The sequence below is a fragment of the Bos taurus genome, chromosome 3 (assembly GCF_002263795.3).
Source record: "Bos taurus isolate L1 Dominette 01449 registration number 42190680 breed Hereford chromosome 3, ARS-UCD2.0, whole genome shotgun sequence".
Lineage (NCBI taxonomy): Eukaryota > Metazoa > Chordata > Mammalia > Artiodactyla > Bovidae > Bos > Bos taurus.
This window is the reverse complement of record NC_037330.1, coordinates 79,823,637-79,847,159: the sequence shown is the minus strand read 5'-3', so window position 1 is coordinate 79,847,159 and position 23,523 is coordinate 79,823,637. Positions and strand designations below refer to the sequence as shown.

The window sequence follows — 23,523 nt, the reverse complement described above, 5'->3', positions numbered from 1 at the left end:
TACTGATGGTTTTAGGGTTCTTGAAGACTGGCAACATGTCTGCTCTTCCTGTTACTTGACCATTCAATTTTACCTGATTCCATGAAATAAAAATCCCTCCTGTTGGCTATTATGTTGGGTTAGCTAATTACAACTGAATTAGCTCAAGTAAAAAGAGGGACTTAAGGAAAGATCCCACAGTAGCTCCAGACTTAGAAAATTGATCAGTGGGGGTTCAGGAAAATGAGAGCAGGCACTCATGCAGGCACCCAGAGCCTAGGACCAGGAGTTAGGTACCATCAAGACTCACTTTTCCCTCATGTGGCCTCTGTCGAGGAATCGTTTGATATATTACCTGCTATGTTTTCTCCCCAGTATTTACCCCTTAACCCTCTTCCATTCACGGACATTGTTACGTCCATTGCCATAGAAGGAGATGTTATAGCAGACTGTGTTTGAGTCTCAGAAACAGATACCAGGAGCCAATTCAAGTTCTGAGCACTAAGAAAACTTTCCCAAGTTCAGTTCAGCTCAGTTGCCCAGTTGTGTCTGACTCTTTGCGACCCCATGAACTGCAGCATGCCAGGCCTCCCTGAATATCACCAACTGCCGGAGTCTACCCAAACTCATGTCCATTGAGTGATGCCATCCAACCATCTCATCTTCTATTGTCCCCTTCTCCTCCTGCCCTCAGTCTTTCCCAGCATCAGGGTCTTTTCAAATGAGTCAGTTCTTTGCATCAAGTGGCCAAAGTATTGGAGTTTCACCTTCAGCATCAGTCCTCCCAATGAACACCCAGGACTGATCTCCTTTGGGATAGACTGGTTGGATCTCCTTGCAGTCCAAGAGACTCTCAAGAGTCTTCTCCAACACCACAGTTCAAAAGCATCAATTCTTTGGTGCTCAGCTTTCTTTATAGTCAAACTCTCACATCCATACATAACTACTGGAAAAACCATAGCCTTGATGAGACAGACCTTTTTGTTGGCAAAGTAACGTCTCTGCTTTTTAAGATGCTGTCTAGATTGGTCATAATTTTCCTTCCACGGAATAAGTGTCTTTTTATTTCATGGCTGCAAACACCATCTACAGTGATTTTGGAGCCCCCAAATATAAAGTCAGCCACTGTTTCCCCATCTATTTGCCATGAAGTGATGGGACCGGATGCCACGGTCTTAGTTTTCTGAATGTTGAGCTTTAAGCCAACTTTTTCACTCTCCTCTTTCACTTTCATCAGGAGTCTCTTTAGTTCTCCTTCCCTTTCTGCCATAAGGGTGGTGTCATCTGCATATCTGAGGTTATTGACATTTCTCCTGGCAATCTTGATTCCCAAGTTAGGGGGAGAAGAAGAATGCCAAGAGGAAAGCAAGGAAAGCTAGGCTGGTGTACCATGGAGAAAGAGGCCCTGCACCCACAGATGATTCCATCACTAAGCAGCACACAGTGACCATTTGTGTTTATTGGTATTTTAATTGAGTATTTTTCGTCCTATCAAGTACAGCCAATCTATAATTGAAACAAAAATTTTGAAGTATCCTGTGAAGTTTGTATCAGAGGACTGAATCCTATGGCGGAGTGGTGACAGACACTCCCAATGAATCTAGGGGAACTCCAAGAGTTGAGAGAATCACACAGTAGGAATAGCCACCACCCTTTAACACCTAGGTAGAGATCAGGATGGAGAGAAGGCCCTAGAGCTGTTGGCAACTTGAGGCAGCATGGGACAGTACATAGGAATAGCTGTGTGATGAAGGAAGTCAAACCTACAGCAGCTTTGTAAAGTTCCAACTTGACTCCCTTAAGGTATAGGAGCAGTAGGATAATTCCTGAGAGTAGCACACACATGGTTCTGTGCCCTGGAAAGCCTCACCACGGTAGTATAGCCCAGAGAGGTGTTGGTGAACACTTCAGCATACTTCAGAAAGGCTTCTGGGGCAAATAAGGAGAGTCATTAATCCTGAAGTGACTTTTGGCATGAACCCATGCAGATCAGCACCTGAAAAACAGACAAGAGGGAGTCAGATGCTAAATTCAACAGATGACAAGAATCAGTACCTTTGTTCACCCTGGGCCCTGCTTTCCCTTTCCCTCCACTATCCCCTGCTTAGAAGTTAAGAAAAAGAAATAGGACCTGGCATTCACTGAGGTTTGCTGCTGCTGCTGCTAAGTTGCTTCAGTCGTGTCTGACTCTGTGCGACCCCATAGACGGCAGCCCACCAGGCTCCCCCGTCCCTGGGATTCTCCAGGCAAGAACACTGGAGTGGGTTGCCATTTCCTCCTCCAATGCATGAAAGTGAAAAGTGAAAGTGAAGTCTCTCAGTCGCGTCCAACTCTTTCTATCAATTGGTAAAACAGGATTTCACTGAAAAAATTAAGCTCATTGGCATAAAAAAAATTGACATACTTTCTCAATACCTGCTTATATGGCTTAAAGTTCAAATTCTGTCTTCTACTGCAGACTGTACTTATTCCTATGGTAGAGAGTCTGGCTGCTGGCAAATGCAGCTCACAACCACACAGAGTCATATCTGAGGGGACAAAGCACTTCATCTTCCCTTTGACTCCCACCCCAGAGACCCATCCCAGCTTTTATTGGCAAAGCCTCAGGAGGACAACTTTGACTGGCCTTCCTCTAGTCATGGTCCTACCTCAGTGACCAATTATAGAGCCAGGAGTGTAAGATTCTACCATAGATCCAGCTTGGACGACATGCTTCTGTAGCCTTGGAAGCCAGTTTGCTGTAACTGGCAGCCCCAACAGGATCCACGTGCCTGGAGTCAGGCAGTTCCTCTACCAAAAGGAGACTCTTTGACAAGAAGAAGAGGAGAAGGGGAGGTGGCTGATGAAATAGTGCATATCCTCTATAATCTGTATTGGGTACCAGTTTGGCATCTGTGCGTGCTCTGTGCTCAGATGTGTCCGACTCTTTGTAACCCTGTGGTCTGCAACCTGCTAGGCTTCTCTGTCCATGGGGTTTTCCAGGTAAGAATACTGGAGTAGGTTGCCATTTCCTCCTCCAGGGGTATCTTCCCAACCCAGGGATTGAACCCATGTCCTCTGTGTCACCTGCATTGACTTGTTTACCACTGAGCTACCCGGAAAGCCCTATTAATCTGGTAGGACGATGCTAATAAAGGTTTCCTTAATGCCACATTGGTATGATCAAGGAAAGTAAAATAATGAACAGGATACTTCATCATTTACAGCCTAATAGTTTAGTGTTAGAACCAGGCCTCTGGAAAAAAAAAAAAAAAAAGACAAAACCTCCCACAACACTTAGTCTTTTCATTTAAAATTTGTAAATTTTGCATCAGTTTAACTATGAGACTTGGTTTATAGGCCAGCGAACATTCCCTGGTGCTTTTTGCTCTCAAATCCCGTTACCCTCATCCAGAGAACAAAGTGCTTTGTGCTATGTGAAAACCATAGCACATGGGAACCAATCACCAGGCTTCCCAGGTGGCTCAGTGTTAAACCATCTGGCTGCCAATGAACACAGGGGAACGTGCATTTGATCGTGGGTCAGGAAGGAGGAAGTGGCAACCCACTCCAGTATTCTTGCCTGAAAAAAATCCCATGGACAGAGGAGCCTGGTGTGCTGCAGTTCACAGGGTAGCTAAGAGTCGGATTCGACCGAGCGACTGAGTGCACATGCTTGTACCAATCATCAGGATTATCAGAGATATTGACCACTTTCTCTTACGATCCATAGGAACTTAAATCTGAAAAGCATTTCTATGAAAATTTCATTCAGCGGCATGATTCTGAAATGATTCTAGTTCATTCACAGCAGCATTTTCAGGCAACTGTCGGGCAGTAATTTCCCGACATTTATTCTCTTAATTTACTTGTAGTCTTTCAGGTCAAAGAAATAATAATTACTTTGGATTAAGCATGAAATTTGAAGAACTTTGTAATTTTTCTTATACCTTGATGCCCACTTTTGGTAGAGAGGTAAATAGCTAATAAATATGAAGATATAGCATGAAATACTGAACTAATGTAATAAAAGATAAATTCCTTGAGGAAAAGTCATATTTTAGTCCAGGTTCTGCTATAAATTTTAAGATTGGAATGAAAGAAGTTTTATTCTTGGTAGTAAATTGTAAGCAAATAATCTGACCGATTTACCTTTCAACTAGAATTCGATTCTTGGTCACAGTTCAAAAGCCACTGAGAGGGAATTCCTTGCTGGTCCAGGGATTAGGATACCATGCTTCCACTGCACTAAGATCCTTCATGCCACATGGCATGGCCAGAAAACAAACAAACAAAAATGGCTGCTGTGAAAATACTGGGTGTTTAGATAGGCTCAAGAATGTACTATACAGCATGGAGAATATTGCCAGTACTGTGTAATAACTCTAAGTGGAAAGTACCCTTTCAAAATTGTGTAAAAAAAAAAAATAAGACTAAATAGCTGCTATGATTTCCATTGGTATTATATACCTTTTTCTGTAGTCAGGAGTAATGTAATTTTCCCTTATTTATGTTGGCAGCATTCTAAAGAGAGAGGGAGAAAAAAAAAGATGTTCCCATAGATTAGGAGCTCATTTAGATGAGTTACAGGTAGGGCCTGCTGGCCAGTGAACAGCACCTGACTGGACCTGGGTTGTCCCAGGCCTTAAGGAGTATCTGAATGACTCTAGTTCCCAGGAATAGATTTCAAAGAATGGATGATCTTACATAGATATTTTCTAATAACTTTTTCCTCTATGAAAGTAACATATGATCATTTTAGATAACTTCAGTTCAGTTCAATTCAGTTCAGTTGCTCAGTCGTGTCCGACTCTTTGTGACCCCATGAATCCCAGCAAGCCAGGCCTCCCTGTCCATCACCAACTCCCGGAGTTCACTCAGACTCACATCCATTGAGTCGGTGATGCCATCCAGCCATCTCATCCTCTGTCGTCCCCTTCTCCTCCTGTCCCCAATCCCTCCCAGCATCAGAGTCTTTTCCAATGAGTCAACTCTTTGCATGAGGTGGCCAAAGTACTGGAGTCTCAGCTTTAGCATCATTCCTTCCAAAGAAATCCCAGGGCTGATCTCCTTCAGAATGGACTGGTTGGATCTCCTTGCAGTCCAAAGGACTCTCAAGAGTCTTCTCCAACACTACAGTTCAAAAGCATCAATTCTTCCACGCTCAGTCTTCACAGTCCAACTCTCACATCCATAGAAAGGGACAAATAGCCAACAAAACAATCTCCTAAATTAGATAATCTAGAGATAGCTACTGGAAACATTTTGGTATATTTTTCATCTTTTTTTCCTGTGCCTCTATCATTTAAAATCCACTGAGACTGTGTTACGTATTTAACTCCTATAATACGTATGCCATGGAAAGTTAGAATAAAATTCTCTTTGGTATATGAATTTTAAACAGTGCAATAGGTACATAATCTTTGTGAAGTACTTATCATAAACAAGCATTTTTTTTTGTTTTTGTTCTTTTAATTATGCAAATGGAAAATTACAAGATTTGCTTTTTATTCTTCAGTCTAATGCATATTGGAGAAGGCAATGGCGACCCACTCCAGTACTCTTGCTTGGAAAATCCCATGGACGGAGGAGCCTGGTAGGCTGCAGTCCATGGGGTCGCTAAGAGTTGGACACGACTGAGCGACTTCACTTTCACTTTTCACTTTCATGCATTGGAGAAGGAAATGGCAACCCACTCCGGTGTTCTTGCCTGGAGAGTCCCAGGGATAGCGGAGCCTGGTGGGCTACTGTCTATGGGGTCGCACAGAGTCGGACATGACTAAAGTGACTTAGCAGTAGCAGCTAATGCATATTAATTGAGTAATTTCTACATCCAAGATAACGTGATATACACATGGCTGATTAAAAACAGAATCAAAAATTTGTAAGACACAACTTTGGCTCTCAGGGCATTTTATATAGATACATATACAACTAACCACTAGATAAATCAGAGAGTGCTTCATTATAAAAGAGACAAAATAAATTTCCAAATGATCATGGGCCAGAAATAGATGAGTTCCAATTTGGGGGTCAGTTAACTGACTCAAGATGGGTCCATTAAGTTGGTGTATTGGTCAGTTGATCTTGGTGTATGGTTAAGATTTCAACCAGCAGATGATGACAGTAGGTAATGGTTGAGGGAAAGGTGCTGTAGAATGGAGGAAGAACATTCAGTATGGAATAGCACGAACACTCTAAGTTATTTGGTTAGGGTGAGATCAATTCTTTTCCCATTTCCTGTTTTCCAGGAGTGCACAGGTGACTCACACCTGTCTGGTCATCATATTCCAAGTCATTGGCCACCATGACTGGTTCAGATGTGGGCTTGTGACCCACATAAATCAATGAATGAGACTCAGTTTGGCAGATATTAATACATTGATTGATGGTTTATAATTGTAAGAATGGAAGAATAAGAAGGAAACCTAAAGAGGGAAGAGGTGAATCAGCAGAGAGTGGCATCATTGAAATCACTGTTAAAGAGTTTCAAGAAGTGACAGCAAAAGAGACACAGATATATAGAACAGTCTTTTGGACTCTGTGGGAGAGGGCGAGGGTGTGATGATTCGGGAGAATGGCATTGAAACATGTATATTATCAAAAAAGAAAAAAGAAGTGATTCATCAGTATAATGAAATTAATAGTTGAAACTATCAACCAAGATACTTGGACAAAATATTTTATTCATTTTAACTATGACTTCAGTTATGATGGTTCCCAGCAGGATTTGTATCTGTGTAAATAGTCACATAATGATTTTTTTTTTTTAAGATGAGATAGGTGAGCTCATTATGTTCTTTTTTAAATCAAATATTTCTTTTTAGGGATTTTTTTCCTTCACTTAGGAAAATACTGAATGAGTCAGGGTGTTAATCTGTTTTGCAATAGTAAATCCTATCTTCTTATTATGGAGATGTTTTTCACTGTGGTGATAATTGCTTAGTTGATGGGTAGTGATTTATTTTTACTCATCTATTTATTCAACAACTCTTTATCAAGCTTCAGATATGCATCAGACATGGTGCCAGAGGAAATGAGATTCAAATGTGTCCCCTAACCTAGACTGTAAGCTCCATAGGAGCTCATTACTCAGAGCTTGCTGCCTTGTAGACATTCAGTATTGGATCACAGTATCAGAAATCCATACATATGGATGTGGGATGTATTTATATATTAATTTAACAATGGGGAATCTATGCTTGGCCTTCAAATATTGCCTGTGACTCAAACATGAAATAAAGGCTTGGGCCTTTGAACTTCTTTTCCTTACAACAGTTATTCCTCATGAACCCAGGTTTAATGACACTTATTTTTAGCATTTCACTTAAAATAATTCATTATACTTAGTATTGATACAATTTTAAATGGTGGTCCTGGAATGACACTGTGATACCACGGTAGACAATTTTGGTACCTATTAGTTAACTAGTTTTAGTGTGTTGAGTGGTGGCTTCTCCCTAACATATGTCCACATCCTAAACTCCAGTACCTGTGAATATGATCTTATTTGGAAAAGGGTCTTTGCTGAGCAAATAGGTAAACATGTGTGTGTGTGTGTGTGTGTGTGTGTGTGTGTGTGTGTATGCATGACTATGCTGGGTCTTCTAGTTGCTGCAAGAGGGCTTCGTTGCTTTGAGACATGTGGGATCTTAGTTCCTGGACCAGGGATCGAACTCACATCCCCTGCATTGGAAGGTGGCTTCTTAATCACTGAATTGCCAGGGAAGTCCCAAGTGAAGATGAGTTGAGATCATCCTGATCATCTGGATGGTTTTCATATCCAAAGACAAATGTCTTTATAGGAGACAGAAAAGAAGACACAGATACAGAGGAGAAGGCCATGTGAAGATAGAGACTGGAGAGATTCAGCTGTAAGCCAATAGAGTTCTGGAGCCACCAGAAGCTGAATGAGCAAAGAAAGGATTCTCTCCTAAGGCTTTGGGAGGAGTATGGACCTGGTAACACCTTGACTTTGGACTTCTGGCCTCCAGAACAGTGAACGAATACATTTCTGGTGTATTAAGCATTTAGTCTGTGATCATTTGTTAAGGTAATCCTAGAAAACTAAAATGCTAGTTCATATCAAATAATTTAGGATCCTATTGTATTGTTTTATTTTGTAACAATTTGGGGAAGTCAGTATCTCTACTCTAATTCTGTTTTCATCCAATGAAAATGTTTGTCTCCATTAAAGTGACACTGGTCCTGGGAGGATATTTCCCTCTGGGGAAAGTTCCATTTACAAAGCTCCAGGCATTGGCCAAGTAAGAGGCTGGGTCCGGGAGCAGGGAGGCATTGCTCCTGGCTCTACTGGTCTCTGGGCCAAGTTGTCTCTGTGTCTCTGATGCCTTACCCTGTGCGGGTGTTAGGCAAGTTCATTTCTAGAGACCTTTGAAAATGAGCCATTCACCCAATCTAGAGTAGTCTACTCCCTTTTATTCTTTCTTCCACACTCTGTTGGTTTCCTTCATATACTCATCACAATTGGTAATTAGATGAATATTTGCTTGTCATAGCTTCAAGTTCAAGGAACACAATAACTGCACTTAGCATGTTGTGCGTCACTCTGTAGAGTCTCAACAAAAAAATGTATTAATAAATAAACAAATCAGTGAGTGAACACTTTGAGTGGAGAACAAAAAAGTGCTTATTACTTTGGGGTTGGAATCAGACTGGTCAAGGACGGATTTTCTTAAACTTACTACCTCATACGCCATTGAATTTCAAGGTTGAAAAGAAACAATCATGCCTTCCTGACAAGCATGGCCAAAGTGCTTGGTTGAATCATTCTTGGTGACAGGAAACTCACTACCTCACCGCTTCTGATCTTTCCATTTCGCTTTTCTTTCCCACACCCTTCAGTTATGGAGATCTTCATTGTAGCATATTGCACACCTGATGCACAAAGGCTTGGAAGTCTGGAAGTAGGAGGGACGGAGGGAATCCCAATGCCCAGCCCAGGGTCTGAGACCCGCGGTTCAGTGTGGGCACTGCAGCTGACTGTTGGGTAAAGTAGCTGTGCCACCTTTCTCGTGGGTTTGCCTGGACTCTAGGCTTCCCTGCGGGCAGAGGGTCCTTCTTTCCAAACCCCTCGCTTTTCCTCCTCGTGCCCGCCACCAGGGGCAGCCGCATCCGCGCTGCCACCCCCGTCACCTACGCGGCCGCCCTGGCGGCTCGGGGGCCGCTCCTCTGGCCCGGGAAGCGGTGGCGGAGGGCGCTGGGCGCGCAGGCGGCCACCCGGCTCTGCCCCGACCTCTCTCTTCCGACTCCCGTCTCTCCCTCCGCTCCCCGTCGGCCCCTCCTTCCACACTGCGCTGCCTCCTCTCTCCGAAGAGCTTCCCGGCACCTTCCGCGACGAGTTTGGAGCCGCCCCACAGCAGAGCCCACGGCCGTCCGAGCGCGAGCGACGCAGGTGTCCGAGCCCCCGAGCCGCCGTCATCTTCGCCTCCGCCTGGGTGGGACCTGGGCCTCGAGGTGGGATCCAACTCTCTCTCCGCCACCCCCACCGCTCCCTCTTCCTGCACCTGGCCAGGCGAGGAGCCAGGCGCTCGGGCGCGCGCGCGGGTGGCTGGAGCCCGCGAGCCACCTGGGGTCCGAGAGGCCCGGGCGGGTCCGGCGGCGTCACTGGAGGGTCGGCGGGGACTCTGGTTCCCCCGGGGCAGGCGCTCCGGGGTAACCCTGGGCGAGGAGCATCGGGGCGCGCGGCCGAGGGCAGTCGGCCCAGCCTGGGCGCGAACCTGCCCGGCGCCCCCGAAAGGACTTGCCATCCGGCCAACTTCTTTTCCAGGTCTCCTCGCTACTTTGGAAACTGAAGGGACTGCGACGGAAACCAGTAAGCCCTGGGGCCCAGAGGAGGAAAGATTTGTTGGTTTGGATGACAAAAGAAAAACAAATGTGCTGTAGGGGTGGTTTAGCCCAGAGCTTATGTTTCCACCATCTAAGCTCTCCCCAAGCATATTAATAGAGCAAAACAAAACAACAAAACCCAATCCCAACCAAAGCACTTATTTAAGGGAAATTGTAGGTGTGAGAAAAAGAGACCCAGCTGAGGAATCACTTTGGAAACCCCAGGTAGGAATCACTTTGGAAACCCCAGGTAGGATGAGGCCATTTGAGAAAGTCGTTATTTGGGGTGCTATTTCTAGAACTTGGGTTTGCAAGGACTAGAGGAGACTGGCTCTTTTAAGCCAGAGGGGATTCTTTATATTGAGGGGCTGCCTGAGTGTCCTCTGTTAACCTTCATTTCCTCAAATATTAAAGTATGTTGAGACAAATGCTCTTTCAGAGCTCTGCACTGGGAGTCAGAAAATCTGGCTTTTGATATAATTTGTATTTACCGTGACAGCTGTGGTTCATTTAACCTCTTTGGGTCTCTGTTTCCTCATCTGTCAAGTTAGAGGGTTGCATTACAATTCTGAGGGCCTCTTGATAATATCTAAGATGTTTCCCAGCTTAAACATTTATAATTCTTTGACTTTTTAACATTTACAAACATTACTAGCTTTACAATTTCATGAAATTAAAAAAAATCTGTATTGATGTTGGCATTTTTTGTAATATGCACTTATGGTTTATGCGTTTAAGGCTTTGCAACCAAAATTTGAAGAGAAAAGCACTTTTTAGCTTAGAAATATATAGTTTATATGTAAATAATTAGATCATCTTTCAGTCTAGCTTAAAGAATCACATTCAACTCGAAGTTAATATTTGCAACACTACAACAAAAACATGTGGCTTTAGTATAATACCTATTCACTTTCAGTGTGGTATATTTGGAGGAAATAAAAATTGTTTTGGAGGAAAACAAAAATTGCACCTTTCCGGTCAATTACTGTTCTTGAAGTGTTTGTTACTTTTTAGCATGATATTGTGTGCAGAATATTAAAAATTGGTTTCAGAACACTTTAGAGCCTGTCAGAAATTAAGCTCAATAGTATAGATGCCAATTTTAGTAATGCCTTTTAGTTGTCTTGGAATGAATCCCAGAAAAATAGCAGAGGTTAACTAAACAGATAAGCTTGAAATTAGGAATTGACACACACACTCAAAGTTGTACAGGAAGTGTGTTCTATAAATTGTCACTGATATTTTTATTTCCTTTTGATAAAAAGCAGACAACAACCAACTGTTGACTTGTTTTAGCAGACAGAATGTTAGGATAGCTTTTGTTGTTACTTGTTAATTCAAAATTATTTGAGACTTAGTTATCAGTAGTTAGGATAGGTTTATAAATGTCTGTGGCTCTTTTTGGTGGTGTTGATCTAAAATAAAATAATGTGCTCACACCCTGCACATGCTCTTTATTCTGTCTGGGAGAGTGGAATAAATTTGAAGCAGTCTTTTATGAGGGCTTCCCAGGTGGCTCTAGCAGTGAAGAACCTGCTCGCCTATGCAAGAGACATGAGATGATGGGTAGTTCCCTGGGTCAGGAAGATCCCCTGAAGGAGGGCACAGCAACCTACTCCAGTATTCTTGCCTGGAAAATCCTGTGGACAGAGGAGCCTGGTGGGCCATAGTTCATAGACTCACAAAGAGTCAGGTTTGACTGAAGTGATTTAGTATGTACCTACTCTTTAATAAACACATTTAAATTTATTTTCCTTGCCTTTTCACCTTTGGACTGGAAGTGCCATCAATTATTCAGGCATTTGTCTTCCATCATAGTCTCTGGTGAAGTAAACGATCATCGCCTTTGAAAGAGATACCCAAAGAGTTAAGGAAATTGGTTGTTGAATGAACAGAGAGCCGTCGAACTCAAATATCCTGGCTTCTAGTCTCTTGGAAAACAACTGAAAACAGTGGATGGATCTGCTTACAGTCCAACTCATTCATGGTTTGGGAGGGCCATTCTCGTTGGCAGAAGCTCTACTTCTCTTTTGTAATGAAATTACCGAGAGAAAACAGCCGTGTCTTCAGTTAGATCACTGTTATGTAACTAAAAGGTTTGTGTTTGTGAAGGGCAGTATCCCAAGGGGGGTCTTAGAAATAGAACTTAAAAAATATCCAGAGAAAGGAAAGAATTGCCTTGGCAGATACTGTACCGCATTTTTCATACTGAGAGCCAAATGCATACTAAAAAATATGTCCTGTGGAGTTAAAAATGAAGAAAAGGGCTTATAGTCTGCTCTAATTCAAGATTTTTATGTGATTTACAAATTCCAGTTTTAATTAAATTACAAGTGTTCACCTCCTGGACAGACCTAGTACATATAACCTTTTGGTGTTTCAATTCAAATTTGGTCTGGTTATAATTTATCCTTCTCAAGTATTTTTTAAAACTTCTGTAACTCCATAGTGATATTATTGTCTTTTCACACACATGATCTTATTAATCTGTAAATATTTTGAACTATGACATATGCAGGGAGAAGAGTACATAAAACAAATGTTGGTACTGGTTTACAAATAATATAGCAAATCACTGTAGCCAATGAGTTCAGTTGCTCAGTTGTGTCCGACTCTTTGTGACCCCATGACCTGTAGCACGCCAGGCTTCCCTGTCCATCACCAACTCCTTGAGCCTGCTCAAACTCATGTCCATTGAGTTGGTGATGCCATCCGGCCATCTCATCCTCTGTCGTCCTCTTCTCTTCTTGCCTTCAATTTTCCCCAGCATGAGGGTCTTTTCCAGTGAGTCAGTTCTTTGCATCAGGTGGAACATCAGTCCTTCCAACGACTATTCAGGACTAATTTCCTTTAGGATTGACTGGTTTGTAATTGTAACTGTTTTGTAATTGTAACAGATAATTCAAGGCAAATACTCATTATTCACCATACAAATAAGAGAACATGCCAATACCCAGAAACCTTTTTCTTGTTCCTTCCTAATCACAGTTTTCCTTTTATTTAAAAAATTATATGTACACAGGAGGCATCCTTTCATAGATTCTCTCGCTTAACATTATGTTGATGAGACTAAGCCATTTCCTCTCCCTTTTAAAGCATTAACTTCTAAAAAGAGATGTCTATATTCCCTATCATTTGATTCCTTTTCATTTCTCTCTTAAACCTACTTCTGTCACTCTCATTTTCAGTACTCTGCCCACTGTCACCGGTGACATCACCTTTCCCAAACTCAGTGGTCAGTTGTCACCTTTGATCTTACGTCCCCTGTTGATAGCACTCTCAGTTATCACCCTTTGCTCTCTGATATTTCCTTGTTGGCCTCCAGGATACCATGTATTCTTGATTTTTCCTGCTTCTTCACAAGCCATTACTTTCTGTCCCCGTTGCTGGTCTCTCTTCTGCTCTCAGAGGTTTTAACCTTAGATTGTCTTCAGCTCTAGTTCTTGGGAGTTCTTTTCTGTCTATACTCTTTGATGATTTCATGCAATCTCTATATTTGTGCACTGATGACTCCAAAATGGTAGGTGAAACTTTGAGTTATCTCCCTGAACGTTAGACTTCTATGTCTATAAAGACCTGCCTGCTCAACATTTCCACTTGGATGTCTAGCAGAGATCTCCAGTTCAACATGCTCCAAATGGGATCTTCATCTCACCCAAGCCCTCTCTGCAGCCTTCCCTATCTTCATCCTTCATGCTGCTCAGGCCAAAACCTGGGAGTCATCTTTGATATCTCCCATTCCCTCATATCTTAGATGTAATATGTCGGGAGGTCCTCTTTGATCTATCTTCGAAATAATTCCTGAATATAGTTACTCTTATCACCTCCATGGCTATCATCCAAACCTGAGCTGCCGTCATGTCCCACATGGATTATTGTAAGGACCTCCTAACTGGTCTCCCTGCTTTCATCCTCTGCCCTCCATAATCCAGTCTCAAATTGTAATCAGAGCTCTGCTTACAACATGTGGCAGATCCTGTCACTTTTTTCCTCCAGAATCTCCAATCTCAAATGTTCCTTAGAATTACCTACAAAGTGCTACGTATTTTTTCCTCTCCCTTTTATCTATCTGATCTCATTTTCTTTGCTGTTTCTCTTATTCACTCAGTTCCAGCCACGCTGGTCTCCTTGCTATTCTTTGAGTATATCAGAGACCATCTTTGCTCTGACTGGGATGCTCTTCTCCCAGATATCCACATGACTTAATCTATTATTTTCACTTCTTTCAAATTTTTGTTCAGTTGTCTCCTTTTCAATGAGGTCTACTCTGGTCATCATATTTTAAATTGCACATCTTACCTTGCAAAACACTCTCCCCTTCCTTAGCTTTTCCTCATGTTCTTACCACATTTAAAAATACTTACTGGCTTATTATTAATCATTTTTTTCCTGTCTTATTTTTATTAGAATGCAGACTCCATGAGGGTGGATTTTTTTTTTTCCTGTTTTATTCACTGTTATATCCCTAGTACCTGAAACAGAGCCAAGCATGTGAGGGGAGCTTAGTAACTTTTTTGTTGTTGTTGATTGAATGCTGTTGCTGACAGTGACTGTTCATTTTTATTATTGGATATATTTTGTTTTATGAAAATAATACTTTTATTTTTTACTCATTGTGATTAAGGATATTTGGATCATTTCTACCCTCTCCTTCCCTCTCTCCCTTTTTTCTTTCCTTCTCTCCTTTTTCTTTTTTTCTCCCTTCCTCCCTCCCTTTGTCCTTCCTCCCTTCCTCCTCTCTCCTCCTTCCTCCTCCTCTCTTCTCCCTCTTTCCTTCCCTCCTTTCCTTTCTTTTACTGTCATAAATAAACCACCTATGATTCTTCTTCTACAAATGTCATGGTCCTTAGATGTAGGAGTTTCTTTTTGTTGTTCAGTTGCTCAGTGACTCTTCGTGACCTCATGGACTGCAGCGTGCCAGGCTTCCCTGCCCTTCACTATCTCCTGGAGTTTGCTCAAACTCATGTCCATTGAGTTGGTGATGTCATCCAACCATCTTGTCCTCTGTGTCTTTAGAGTATAAAACTCCTAGTCAAATTACTAGATCACAGGGCTTGCAGATGTCAGCTTTGTTAGACAATGCCATGCTTTTCCAGCATGTTTCTACCCATTTATATTCCTACTTTCATTCCTCTACATCTCTGCCAAAATTTAGTGTTATCAGAAACTTTAATGTTTGCCCATTTGGTGGGTATGTATTATCTCATTGCCTTTTGTTTCTTTAATTACTAGTGAGATGGAGCCTAGTATCTGTAAAAATAGGCTAGGTTATGCTTTGGTAACAAATTATCCCCAAATCTCATTGACTTAATGTGCTAAAGATTTATTTGTCATTCAAGTAAAGTTTCCTCTGGTTTAGGACATCTCTCCAGCACAACTATTTTCAGAAACTTAGAAGTCTAAATTCAGGAAAACTGCTATCATTCTGTACAATCTGGAACACAGGACTTTCTCAGTTGATGTAGTATGGAGAAAATTGTGGAGAATTGTGAACTAACTTTAAATGCCTCCATCTGGAAGTGACATGAATGATTTGCACTCATGTTTTAGATGCAAAAGAAATCCTAACTTCAAGGAGACAGGGAAGGTTAATCTTCTGTGCTAAAAGGAAAAATAAAGGTGAATACTGGTTATCTGTTTTTGTTTTAATAAGATACCCTTAAATTTAGTGGCTTAAAACAAGAAATACTTATTATTGGTATTTTCAAATACCAAGTGTTGACATATGTGTGGGTTTGTTTCTGAGCGTTGTATTTGTTCTTTATGTCTCTTTCTCTAATTACTGCAGGTTTAAATTGTCTTGCTATCTGGTAAGTGGGGCAGTAAATCCTCCCTCTTGGTCCAGTTTTTTCAGGAGTGCTATAGCATTCGTTGACCCTTTATCTTTCCATATATGTTTTTCAAATCGGCTTATCTAGTTCTAAAAAGTTTGTTAGGAATTTAATGGAGATTCCACTGAGATTATTTTGTCTATAAACAATTAAAAGGAAATTGATACTTTGTAAATATTCAGTTTTAGAATACAGGACTGTCTCTCAATATATTTAGATCTTCTCTGACATGACAATATTATAACCATTATAATAGTATACTTTTTCTCTTAGGAGTCCTTGAACATTTTGTTCTATTTATTTACAGAAACTGCATATTTTTGAAGTTATCTTAAATGATATCTTTTCAAAAAATTCATTGTCTTTTTGCTACTGCCATAGAGAAATAAACTTGACCTCTAAAAACAATAGCTTTATTGGACTATAATTCATATATCATAAAATTTTCCTTTTATAGTGTACAAATCACTGGTTTTCAGTACATGAACACAGTTATGTAACCGTCACCATTATTTAACTTTAAAGCATTATTATCACTCCCAAAAGCAACCCCATACCCCTTAGCAGTCACTCCCTATGTTCCCTTCTCTGATCCCTGGAAATTATTGATTTACTTTCTGTGTCTATGGGTTGCTTATTCTGGACATTTTATATTAATAAAATCATAGGGGCTTTGGTGAACAGATTCTTTCACTTAGCATGCTATTTTTAAGATATATCCATGCTGTATCATGGATCAGTGCTTCATTCTTTTTTTTAATCATAAAAAAACATTTTCTTGGGGTTTACATTGAAAACATGATTCCATGGAAATACTTCATTCTTTTTATGGCCAAATAATATTTTATTATATGGATACACCACATTTTGTTCATTCACTCATCAGCTGATGAATATTTGGGTAGTTTCCATTTTTTGACTATTATGAATAGAGCTGTCACTAATATTTGCATACAAGTTTTTATGTGAACATATGTTTTCATCTCTTGGGTATATACCTAGGAGTAGAATTGCTCAGTCATATGGCAACATTATGTTTAACATTTGAAAATCTGCCTGTTTTCCAAAGAAGTTTTCAACATTTTATATTCCCAGCAATGTATTAATAGGGGTTTTAATTTCTCCATCTCCTTGTCAACACTTGTTACCACCCAAAGCTTTAAGATATCATAGTGAATGTGAAGTGATACTCATGGTTTTGACTTGCATTTTCTGATGACTGATGATCTTGAGCATTTTTTTTCATGTGCTTGTTGGCCATGAAAAGATATTTATATATCTTTTTTGAGAAATGTTCTTTGTTTGTTTATTAATTGGATTGCTTGTCTATTTTTGTGGTTGTTATGAGAGTTCTTTATATAGTGTATGATCTCTTTTAAGATACAGAATTTCAAATAGTTTCTCCCATCCTGTGGCTTTTTCACTTATTTGAAGGTATCCTTTGAAACCCCGAAGTTTAAAATTTTAATTAAGTCTAGTTAATCTATTTTTATACTTAATTTTGGTATCATATCTAAAAAGCCATTACCTAATTCAGGGTTGAAGAGTTTTACTTCTATGTTTTACTTATAAGAATACTATAGTTTTAGCTTTTATATTTTGGTTTTTGATTACTTTGAATATATAGAGTGAAGGAAAGGACCAATTTCCTTTGCATCTGGATATCTACTTGTCACAGCACCATTTATAGAAAAGACCATTTTTTCCTTATGTCTAGATGTCTTGTTAAAAACCATTTAAAAGGTTTATTTCTGGATTCTCAGCTTTATTCCATTGCTCTATTTCTGTCCTTTTATGAGGTACTACATTGTCTTGATTCAGTTGAGTTCAGTTCAGTTTAGTCACTCAGTTGTGTCCAACTCTTTGTGACCCCATGGACTGCAACACGCCAGGCTTCCCTGTTCATCATCAACTCCTGGAGCTTGTTAAAACTCATGTCCATTGAGTCAGTGATCCCATCCAACCATCTCATCCTCTGTCATCCCCTTCTCCTTCTGCCTTCAATCTTTCCCAGTATCAGAGTCTTTTCCAGTGAGTCAGTTCTTCACATCAGGTGGCCAAATAATTGGAGTTTCAGCCTCAGAATCAGTCCTTCCAATGAATATTCAGGACTGATTTCCTTTAGGATGGACTGGTTGGATCTCCTTGCAGTCCAAGGGACTCTCAAGGCTCTTCTCCAACACCACGGTTCAAGAGCACCAATTCTTCGGTGCTCAGCTTTCCTTATAGTCCAACTCTCACATCTGTACATGACTACTGGAAAAACCATAGCTTTGACTAGACAGATCTTCGTCAGCAAAATAATGTCTTATGTCTAGGTTTGTCATAGCTTTTCTTCCAAGGAGCAAGCGTCTTTTAATTTCATGGCTGCAGTCACCATCTGCAGTGATTTTGGAGCCCAGGAATATAAAGTCTGTCACTGTTTCCATGGTTTCCCCATCTATTTGCCATGAACTGATGGAACTGGATGCCATGGTCTTAGTTTGATTGTCTTGATTACTGTAGCTTTGAAGCAAATTTTGAAATCAGAAGTGAATCCTCCAACTTTGTTCTTCTTTTTCAATATTGTTTTACCTATTCCCTTGTGAATACATACGGATTTTAGAATCAGCTTGTCAATGTCTATACAAAATGTCACTATAAATTTGAAGGGATTATACTGAATCAAATTCAGAAGTATTACATCTTAATAAAAGTTTTTTCAGTCTATGAACATGGGGTGTTTTTCCATTTATTTAGGTATTCTTTAATTTCTTTCAGTGATGTTTTATAGTATTCATTGTATAAATAATTGCATTTCTTTTGTTGAAAATGTTCTTAAGTAGTTAATTCTTTCTAATGCTATAGGAAATGAAATTGTCTTTTAATTTTGTCTCAGATTGTTCATTGCTAATGCACATAAATAGAAGTGATTTTTGTGTATTGATTTTGTATTCTGCAACCTTGCTGAACATATACAGAAATAGCAAGGATCTAACAGAAGCACAAGAGGTTAAGAAAAGGTGGCAAGAATACACAGAACTATACCAAAAAGGTCTTAATGATCTGAACAACATGATGGTGTAGTCGCTCACCTGGAACCAGACATCCTGGAGTCTGAAGTCAAGTGGGCGTTAGGAAGCGTTACTGTGAACAAAGCTAGTGGAAGTGATGGAATTCTAAATGAGCTATTTAATTCTAAAAGATGATGCTCTTAAAATGCTACACTCAGTATGTTAACAATTGGAAAACTCAGCAGAGACTACAGAACTGGAAAAAGTCAGTTTTCATTCTAGTCCCAAAGAAGGGCAATGCCAAAGAATGTTCAAACTGTTGCACAAGTGCACATGCTAGCAAAGTAATGCTCAAAATCTTTCAAGCTAAGCTTCAGCAGTACATGAACCAAGAACTTACAGATATACAAGCTCGATTTAGAAAAGACAAAGGAACCAGAGATCAAATTGCCAACATCTGTTGGATTATAGAAAAAGCAAGGGAATTCCAGAAAAACATCTACATCTACTTCATGAACTACCTTATAGCCTTTGACTGTGTGGATCACAACAAACTGGAAAATTCTGAAAGGGATGGGAATACCAGACCACCTGATCTGCCTCCTGAGAAATCTGTATGCAGGTCAAGAAGAAACAGAACTGGACATGGAAAAATGGACTGGTTCAAAATTGGGAAAGGTTTATGTCAAGGCTGCATATTGTCACCCTGCTTATTTAACTTATATGCAGAGTACATCATGTGAAATGCTGAGCTGGATGAATCACAAACTGAAATTAGGATTGCAAGGAGAAATATCGACAGTCTCAGATATGCAGACGATACCATTCTAATGGCAGAAAGTGAAGAGGAACTAAAGATCCTCTTGATGAGGGTGAAAGAGGAGAGTGAAAAAGCTGGTTTAAAACTCTCCATTCAAAATACTAGGATTGTGGCATCTGGTCCCATCACTTCATGGCAAATAGATGGCAAAAAAGGAGAAGCAGTGACAGATTTTATTTTCTTGAGCTCCAGATCACTTCAAATGGTGACTGCAGCTATGAAATTAAAAGACATTTGCTCTTTGGAAGAAAAGGTATGACAAATCTAGACAGTATATTATAAGCACAGACATTACTTTTCAACAAAGATCCATCTAGTCAAAGCTATGGTTTTTCCAGTAGTCATGTATGGATGTGAGAGTTGAACCATAAAGAAGACTGAGCGCTGAAGAACTGATGCTTTTGAATTATGGTGCTGGAGAAGACTCTTGAGAGTTCCTTGGACAGCAAATAGATCAAACCAGTCAGTCCTAAAGGGAATCAACCCTGAATATTCATTGGAAGGACTGGTGCTGAAGTTGCAGGACATTGGCCACCTGATGCCAAGAGCCAACTCATTGGAAAAGACCCCGAGGCTGGGATAGATTGAGGGCAGGAGGTGAAGGGGCGACAAAGGATGAGTTGGTTTGATTACTCAATGGACATGAGTTTGAACAAACTCTGGGAGATAGTGAAGGACAAGAAGCCTAGAATGCTGTAATTCCTGGGGTTGCAAATAGTCAGACATGACTTAATGACTGAACAACAGAAATATTTTTGTGTGTGTGAATTCCTTAGTATTTTCTATGTACAAGATCATGTCATTTGAGAATAAAGATACTTTTACTTCTCTTTATAATTTAGATGTTTTCTATTTCTTTTTCTTGCTCAATTGCCCTAGCTGAAACCTCTAATTGAATAGAAAGTGCAGGTGAATAATGTTATCTGATCCTGCTCACTCAGCAGGGAAGCAGCCCGTCTTTTACCGTTAAGTATGATGTTAGCCGGGGCTTCCTTGGTGGTTGAGTGGTAAAGAATCTGCCTGACAAGCAGAAGTGGGTTCATTCCCTGGGTCAGGAATATCCCTTAGAGAAAGAAATGGCAATCTACTCCAGTATTCTTGCCTGGGAAATTCCGTGGACAGAAGAGCCTGGTAGGCTACAGCCCATGGGTCACAAAGAGTTGAACATGACTTAGTGACTAAGCAATAGCAACAATAATGATGTAAACTATGGGTTATTCATATGCAGCTTTATCAAGTTGGAGAAGTTCTATGTCCTGTTGAATCTTTTTGTCATGGAATAGCATTGGAATTTGTCAAATGCTTTTGCTATTGACTTGTCATGTCTTTTATTCTATTATTATGATTGATCAAACATTGATTTTCATATTTTAAATGAAACTTGCATTCCTGAGGTAAATCATATTTGATTACAGTGTATAATCCTTTTTATACATTGGAGGGTTTGGTTTGCTAGTATTTTTTGCATCTATATTCATGAGAGATATTGGTCTGTAGTTTCTTTTATTGTGATGTCTTTGTCTAGTTTTGGTGTCAGAGTAATACTGGCCTCATATAAAAAGTTGGGAAGTATTTAAAACACTTGGTTTTATGTTTTTCACCAGCAATCTTGCTAAATTTTGTAACTAAGTTTAACAACTTACATATAGATTCTTTGGGATTGTCCATTTTTATTGTCATTCGTGAATAATGGCAATTTGTTTCTTTCTTTATAATCCTTAATCTTTTCCCACTTCTCTTTCTGCCTTGCCTAGCACCTCAGGTATAATGTTATTTTGAAGTGCTCACAGAATAAATCATTTCACATTAAGAATGATGTTTCTTTCTGACTTTGAATTTTCCTCTCAATACTGCTTTATCTGTGTGAAATTAAGTTTTGAGATGCTTTTTTCATTATCATAAGTTTAAAATGTATTTTGATTTTGATTCTATCTTTTTTTGCCCTGTAGATTACCAAAAACAATTTTTATTGTCCTAATATATGACATTTGTGTAGTTATATTTTTGTTATTTTTTTTCCTGCCTTAAAAACACTGTGGACAGAGAATGTGGTCTGTATCTGTATGATTTTAGTCTTTGGATTTGTTTGTAACTTGCCTTATGTCTTTGTATGTGGTCAGATTTTGTAAACACCTCACTGGTGATTAAAGATAATGTGCCATCTACAGTTTGGAGGAGCTGAGTTCAATGTATGTCAAATTTGTTAATGTTTTTGTTTCAGTGTCATTTGTTAATACTATTTCAGTCATATATCCTCATGTATTTATGTTTGCTGTTCTATTTTTTTTGTTTCTATACATAAATTGATATAAATTTGTTTTATCAGTTCAAATGCACGCACTTAAAAATGTAACTGTAGCACACAATCATTTTATTGTTTAGTTGCTAAGTCTTGTCTGAGTCTTTTGGGACCCCATGGACTATAGCCCGCCAGACTCCTCTGTACATAAGATTTCCCAGGTAAGAATACTGGAGTGGATTGCCATTTCATTCCCCATCCATTCATTCTTTAAGGAGAAAGTATTAAAAATTTCTACCATGTGTGTGGATATCTGTTGTTTTCCTTGTGGTACTCTGAGTTTTCACCATATATCAATGTACTTTGAAGCTACATTGTAATAAGCATATGTTATTTTGAAGTTATACTATATGTATGCATTTAAAATTATTATATATTCCTGCTGAATGGAAACTTTCATTAATTTGGAGTGATTCTCTTCACTTATATTTCTGTTTCTATAGGGTATTATTAAGGAGATGTTTTAAAATACATATTTATGTGTTTAACAACCTTTTTAAGGTTGTTCTGACTTATGATTATCCTCATGCTTCCTGTTGGCTTTAAAATGAAAACCAGAAATATCCACTCCTGTAACTCTTAAATCCATATTTCTGAGCTTAAACATGTGATTAATGCCATTGTAATATTTTAAAGTGAGATTTTGTGTTTGTAAGAAATATCAGACACAGAAATGCTGAATCTGTAGTAAAACATCAATGTCAAATTTAAGTGCTATGAACTCATAAGTTTAAAATCTTTTCCAGAATGCAAACACTCAATGTCTAAGGTAGGCTATGTGAAATTTTTGTGGATATTGATTCTCACTGAATGAAAGTCAGCAAGTCACTTGTTATTTCATAGAACTGCTAGGCTAGATTCACCCCACTTATACAATTTTATGATACCAATAAAATGTCTTCTGAAGTGAATACAGACCACTGTCAGTGTGGGACAGTATTTGCCTGGCTTTGGTGTCTTCGGGAGGTCTAGTTGACTGGGTTAAAGCTGTAACTCTGTTAGCATAGCATGGAGACTTGCTGAGGAGAGAATAGAGTTATGGGAACCATTGTCTGTGGACCATGGATGGTCTTTAAGGAGAGAGTCACACATTTGAGAACTATTTGAGTGAAAATTCCTAGTACCTATGGTGGTGATGGTTTTAGTCTCTAAGTCATGTCTGATCCTTTTGTGACCCCATGAACGGTAGGGGTCACAAACTGTAGGAGGCTGGTGGTAGCCCACCAGCCTCCTCTGTCCATGGGATTTCCCAGGCAAGAATACTGGAATGGGTTGCTGTTTCCTTCTCCAGGGGATCTTCCTGACCCAGGGATCAAACCCACATCTCCTGCATTGCAGGCAGATTCTTTACCACTGAGCCACCAGGGAAACCCCTTCTGGTACCTATCAGTTCAGTTGCTCAGTCGTGTCCGACTCCTTTCAGCCCCATGGACTGCAGCACATCAGGCTTCCATGTCCATCACCAACTCCCAGAGCTTGCCAAACTCATGTCCATTGAGTTGGTGATGCCATCCAACCATCTCATACTCTGTCATCCCCATCTCCTCCTGCCTTCAATCTTTCCCAGCATCAAGGTCTTTTCCAAAGAGTCAGTTCTTCACATCAGGTGGCCAAAGTATTGGACTTTCAGCTTCAGCATCAGTCCTTTCAATGAATTTTCAGGACCGATTTCCTTTAGGATTGACTGGTTTGATCTCCTTGCAATCCAAGGGACTCTCAAGAGTCTCCTCCAATACCACAGTTCAAAAGCATCCATTCTTGGGCACTCAGCTT

General features: G+C 39.9%; 1 protein-coding gene across 2 annotated transcripts in view; it reads left to right on the top strand.

Moving 5' to 3' along the window:
* The first annotated feature begins 9,336 nt into the window (after positions 1-9,336).
* Positions 9,337-23,523, top strand: part of LEPR (leptin receptor) — a 104,345-nt gene continuing 90,158 nt past the window's right edge. For both annotated transcript variants that reach the window (XM_024985494.2, XM_010803431.4), the window contains exons 1-2: positions 9,337-9,435; positions 9,749-9,793. The gene's annotated coding sequence lies outside the window, so the exon portion shown is untranslated. The remainder of the gene's footprint in view (positions 9,436-9,748; positions 9,794-23,523) is intronic.